Source organism: Pongo abelii, chromosome 9 (assembly GCF_028885655.2).
Source record: "Pongo abelii isolate AG06213 chromosome 9, NHGRI_mPonAbe1-v2.0_pri, whole genome shotgun sequence".
Taxonomy (NCBI): Eukaryota; Metazoa; Chordata; class Mammalia; order Primates; family Hominidae; genus Pongo; species Pongo abelii.
This window is the reverse complement of record NC_071994.2, coordinates 15,498,336-15,504,335: the sequence shown is the minus strand read 5'-3', so window position 1 is coordinate 15,504,335 and position 6,000 is coordinate 15,498,336. Positions and strand designations below refer to the sequence as shown.

The 6,000-nt window shown below is 45.1% G+C and overlaps 1 pseudogene; it reads left to right on the top strand.

Moving 5' to 3' along the window:
- The first annotated feature begins 1,455 nt into the window (after positions 1–1,455).
- LOC100461777 (olfactory receptor 10V1-like) lies at positions 1,456–2,481 on the top strand (annotated as a pseudogene).
- The last annotated feature ends 3,519 nt before the right edge of the window (positions 2,482–6,000 follow it).

Here is a 6,000-nt window from a genome sequence, read left to right as displayed (position 1 = left end):
GAGAGTTGAGAGAGAACCTACAATGAAAGCCCCACCGCCTTCTCTTTTGAAGCAGCAGCAGGAAAGGACTAACAGAATCTAAATGTGTGCTTCCCTCGGTGAAAGGTGGTTTATCCGAGATTTGACTCCATGGTTCCCAAGATAGTAAGAAGAAGATTCTACCTCGGGCTCTACTCAGCTTCAGGTAAGGATGTGATCATCAGCCTCTCTGGGCAGAAGGCAAGGAAGGGTAAAGGGAAGACTGGGCTGATTGGGCTGTTATGTGGTCTAAACCCTGGGGAATGGACCAGTGAACCCTACGGGCTTTGGGATTTCCTAACCCTGTGAGGGACTTCCTGGTGTGGAGTTACAAATGAATTGAAACATTCACAGTAGTTTAACCACCTGGAGCTAATGAAGTGACATTATATGCTAATGATACTAACAACAAGTAAGTCTTCAAAACAGACATTATGAGTGACATCAATAAATGGTGAACTAGGGGGTCCCAGGCCTCACTCCCCCCACAGAAAGGTCAACTAGCAACTATCCACAGACAAAAACACTTTGGTAAAAACCCCAAAATATGGGACCCAAGTGGTATAGCTGTGAAGTTTCTCCTTACATCCCCTGTTTCCCAGGAGGTGGGAAAAGGGAACCAGGGAGGCAACATTCAGCCTCCCTAGCACATCCTGAGACATTTCCCAGGAAGCTCACTTCATAGTATTAATGATTATTGCTAACATTTATGAAGAGCTGACTGGGAGCCAGATACACGTATTCTCACAACAATTTTTTTTGAGCTGCGTCCTACTGCTATATTTATAGATAAAGAAGTTGCAGCAGAAAGCTTCAACAAGTTATCCAAGGTCATACTCTTGGTCAATCAGATCAGGAATTAGAACCTAGACTAGAGGCTGTACTCTTGACAACCAGGCAAGAGATAGAAGTAGAGGGCTTTGTGGTCTGGGAATGGTATAGTGTGTTTTAAATTTCAGTGCTGACTCCAAGAGGTATTTGTGCACCAATGTTATTAGCAGCATTATTCAAAATAGCCAAAAAGTGGAAATAGTTCAGTGTCCGTGAGCAGAAGAATGGGTAAACAAAAGGTAGCATATACATACAATGGAATATTATTCAGCCTTTAAAAGAATGCAGTGTTTTTTTTTTGTTGTTGTTTGTTTGTTTTTTAAAGGCAGGGTCTTACTTTGTCACCCAGGCTGGAGTGCAATGGCTCGATCTCGGCTCACTGCAACCCCACCTCCTGGGTTCAAGCAATTCTCCCACCTCAGCCTCCCTAGAAGCTGGGATTACAGGGGCATGCCACCACACCCATCTAATTTTTGTATTTTTAGTAGAGATGGGGTTTCACCATGTTGACCAGGCTGGTCTTGAACTCCTGACCTCAGGTGATCCACCCGCCTCTGCCTCCCCAAATGCTGGGATTACAGGCATGAGCTACCGTGCCCAGCCTCCATGTACTTCTTCCTGACAAATTTTGCAGCTCTGGAGATCTTCTACTTTTTCACCATTGCCCCTCTGACTCTGGCCAATGTCCTGTCCATGGGGAGAAACCTCATTTCCCTGCCCAGCTGTGGAGCCCAGATGTTCTTCATCTTCCTGGGAAGGGCTGACTGCATCCTGCTGGCCGTCATGGCCTTTGACTGGTTTGTGGCCATCTGTCATCCTCTCTGTTACGGCCTCATCATGAGCTGGAGGTTGTGTGTCCAGCTGACCCTGGGGTCTCTGCTGCTGGGGTTCTTCTTAGCCATGCAGCTGACTGTGCTTATCTTCCAACTCCCTTTATGCAGCAGCAAACAAATCAGCACGTTCTACTGTGATGTCCTCCCTGTCATGAGACTAGCCTGTGTAGATACCTGGGTCCATGAGGCCACTCTGTCTGTGGTCAGCATCACCGTTCTCACCATCCCCTTCCTGCTCATCACTCTCTCCTATGTCTTCATCATGGCCGCCATCCTGAAGCCCTGCTCTGCAGAGGGGAGGCACAAGGCCTTCTCCACCTTTCCTCCCACGTGACTGTAGTTCTCCAGGACTGATGTACATGCCTCGTCTTCTTGTGTCCCAGCTCTAGCTACTATCCTGAGAGGGGCCAGGCAGTGTCTGTGGTTTACACCTTCATTACCCCTGTGCTCAACCCTTTGATCTACAGCATGAGGAACACAGAACTTAAGGATGCTTTGAAGAGAGCAATGACAAGGGTCCTGCTGCTCTAAACACATGCCACTCTTCAATACTGCTGGGCAAAGACACATGGCATACTGCCAGAAAGATAAGGAGAAGGGGGACAACAGTTGATTGTGTTTTATACTGTTACTTCTTAGTTACATTATTTTTGAAAAGTCATTTTCCATTTCCCAGCCTCAGGTTCTTCACCTCCAAAATAGAGATTAAAATATCTGCAGGATCGAAATTCTGGGGGTACTTCTGAGAATCAATAGATATATTAAGTGAAAATACTTTGTGACTTTTAAAGGGAGATATGGGCGGGGCGCGGTGGCTCACACCTGTAATCCCAGCACTTTAGGAGGCTGAGGTGGGTGGATCACCTGAGGTCAGGAGTTCGAAACCAGCCTGGCCAACCTGGTGAAACCCTGTCTCTACTAAAAATACAAAAATTAGCCCGGCGTGGTGGCAGGCGCCTGTAATCCCAGCTACTTGGGAGGATGAGGCAGGAGAATCACCAGGAGGCAGAGGTTGCAGTGAGCCAAGATTGTACCACTGCACTCCAGCCTGGACAACAAGAGAGAGACTCCATCTAAAAAAAAAAAAAAAAAAAGGGAGATACGGCAGTAAATGTGATTATTGCCATCTTCACCATCATGTAAAATCTGCCCTACCTTGGATTTATCTCCAGCTGTTGTTCTCAGGTTCTCAGCAGGCCCAAACAGTGCACATGTGGGGCTAAGCCAGGAATAGGATTCAAATGAAACTGGGACCACTGAGTTTGTGCTTTTTTTTGAATTAATAATCTTTCATCCTAATTTCTATTCCAGGGAAAGGTGATGGGGAAAATATCGGAGTCTTGGGGTTTTGGTAGCTTCTCTTTTCTTGTTTTTTGTTTTTTGTTTTTTTTTTAGATAATAGTCTTGCTGTGTTGCCCAGGCTGGAGTGCAGTGGTGTAATCTTGGCTCACTGCAGCCTCCACCTCCCGGGTTCAAGCATTCTCCCACCTCAGCCTCCCAAGTAGCTGGGACTACAGGTGCCACACCACCACACCTGGCTAATTTTTGTATTTTTAGTAAAGATGGGGTTTCACCATGTTGGCCAGGCTGGTCTCGAACTCCTGACCTCAGTTGATCTGCCTACCTTGACCTCCCAAAGTGCTGGGATTACAGGTGTGAGCCACCACACCCGATCTCTTTTCTTACCTTTATACCAGAGCCTATTGGTCTCCATATGAATCACTGGCTCTGTATCAGTCTGCCTCTGAAATGTTCTCCCCACGACTATTCATTCCCCTCCCCTTTCTCCCGCAAATGTGCGGTCATGATTCCCTAAGCTGAGGGATGTATTTTGCCATGTTTTCCAAACTCTTTTTTATTTGGAGGATGTCTTGAAATGGGTTGTGTTGTTGAACTTATGTTGATAAATGCAGCATTACGTTGGAGAATGCTGAACTTATGTTGGAAAATGCTGACTCTGAATACCAAGATGGTTATTATTTTATCTGTGAATGAAATATTCCAGGCATTTCTCAGTTTCCCGTGCTCTCTGAGAAAGCAGTGCAGTTATAAAGGGTTAGCAGATTTTTTTTCAAGTTATTGAATTACGGAGTTAACAATTCTCATATATATTAACTCACTTATCTTCACAAAAACCCAAGAAATGGGTACTATTATTATTATTTATCATTATTAGTTTTTTGAGACAGAGTATTGCTCTGTCACCCAGGCTATAGTGCAGTGGTGCAATCTTGGCTCACTGCAACCTCCTCCTTCCAGATTCAAGCAATTCTCATGCCTCAGCTGCCTGAGTTGCTGGGATTACAGGCATGAGCCACCACGCTTGGCTAATTTTTGTATTTTTAGTAGAGACAGGGTTTCACCATGTTGGCCAGGCTGGTCTTGAGCTCCTGGCCTCAAGTGATCCACCTTCCTCGGCCTCCCAAAGTGCTGGGATTAGAGGTGTGAGCCACCACGCCCGGCCGAGATGGGTATTATTATTATCTTTGCTTACGGATAAGGACATTGAGGCACAAGGGCATTAAATCAATTGCCGAAGGTCACACAACCATTAGTGGTAGAACTGAGATTTGACCTGGGTAGTTTGGCTCCACAGCCTGGGCAGGCAACCACTGCCTTTTGCAGCATGCCTATCTGCATGCTATGTGAGCTTGGGAAAATCATCTTATTTCTCTATACTTAATTTAATTTATAATAAAATGGGGATAATAATATCTACCCTAACTCCCTCCCTGAGTGATTGTGAGATATCAGAACAAAACAAACTTATAAAAGTGCAGTAAAATTCAGTATGGCTATTCAAACATTCAAACGAGGAAATACATTAGATGGCTTATTTCTTTAATTACAAGGAGTTTAAAGCCACAATTATCCAATTGCCCTTTACCTGTGCTTCATTATGAATATCCTGTTACTCTTTTTAAAGGAATATATACACTTCTAATTTTTTTTTTTTGAGACATGTCTCCCTCTATCACCCAGCCTGGAGTGCAGTGGCGTGATCATAGCTCACTGCAGCCTCAAAATTCTGGGCTCAAGCAATCCTGCACCTCAGCCTACTGAGTAGCTGGGGACTACATGTGCTCACCACTATACCTGGCTAATTTTTTTTTTTTTTTTTTGAGACGGAGTCTCGCTCTGTCACCAGGCTGGAGTGCAGTGGCGCGATCTCGCCTCATTGCAACCTCTGCCTCCCGAGTTCAAGCAATTCTCACTGCAGCCTCCGCCCCCCGGGTTCAAGCAATTCTCCTGCCTCAGCCTCCCAAGTAGCTGGGATTACAAGCACACACCACCACGCCCAGCTAATTTTTGTATTTTTAGTAGAGACAGGATTTCACCATGTTGGCCAGGATGGTCTCGATCTCCTGACCTCATGATCCACTTGCCTCAGCCTCCCAAAGTGCTAGGACTACAGGCGTGAGTCACTGCACCCGGCTCAATTTATGTATGTTTTGTAGAAATGGGGTGTCACTCTGTTGCCCAAGCTGACAAAGAACTTTTATTATTATTATACTTTAAGTTTTAGGGTACATGTGTGCACAACGTGCAGGTTTGTTACATATGTATACATGTGCCATGTTGGTGTGCTGCACCCATTAACTCGTCATTTAGCATTAGGTATATCTCCTAATGCTATCCCTCCCCGCTCCCGCCACTCCACAACAGTCCCTGACAAAGAACTTTTAACACAGTTGAAACTGTACAACTATGGAAGGTGCCACCTAGGGAATGTCTGGAAAAACTAAAAACGTTAAAATGGCAAAAACTCCAAAAATTATTGGGTGTCCTATGGCATGCTAGGCCTTATCTAAAGCACCTTTCTGGATTACCTGATTTTTTAGTGATTTGTGCCTTATAAAATCTTGCAGCTATTTTCCAACTTGGTATGTTGTAGAAAATTCTTAGGAATGCCAATGATTCTTGTCCATAGAGATGCAAATGAATTTTGCCTGGTAGAAGTGCAATTGCTCTCCCAGCACCCCAAGGCCAGTTCTGCATTTATTATTTATTTATTTTTATTAAAAATATAATTTTTAAGACAGAGTTTTGCTCTGTGGTCCAGGTTGGAGTGCAGTGGTGTGATCTCAGTTCACTGCAACCTCTGCGTCCCAGGTTCCAGACATTCTCCTGCCTCAGCCTCCCAAGTAGCTTGGATTTATAGGCGTGCACTATCACTCCCGGCTAATTTTTTGTATTTTTAGTAGAGATGAGTTTCAAGATGTTGGCCAGGCTGGTCTTGAACTCCTAACTTCAAGTGATCTGCCCACCTCAGCCTCCCACAGTGCTGGGATTACAGGCGTGAGCCACCGCACCCGGC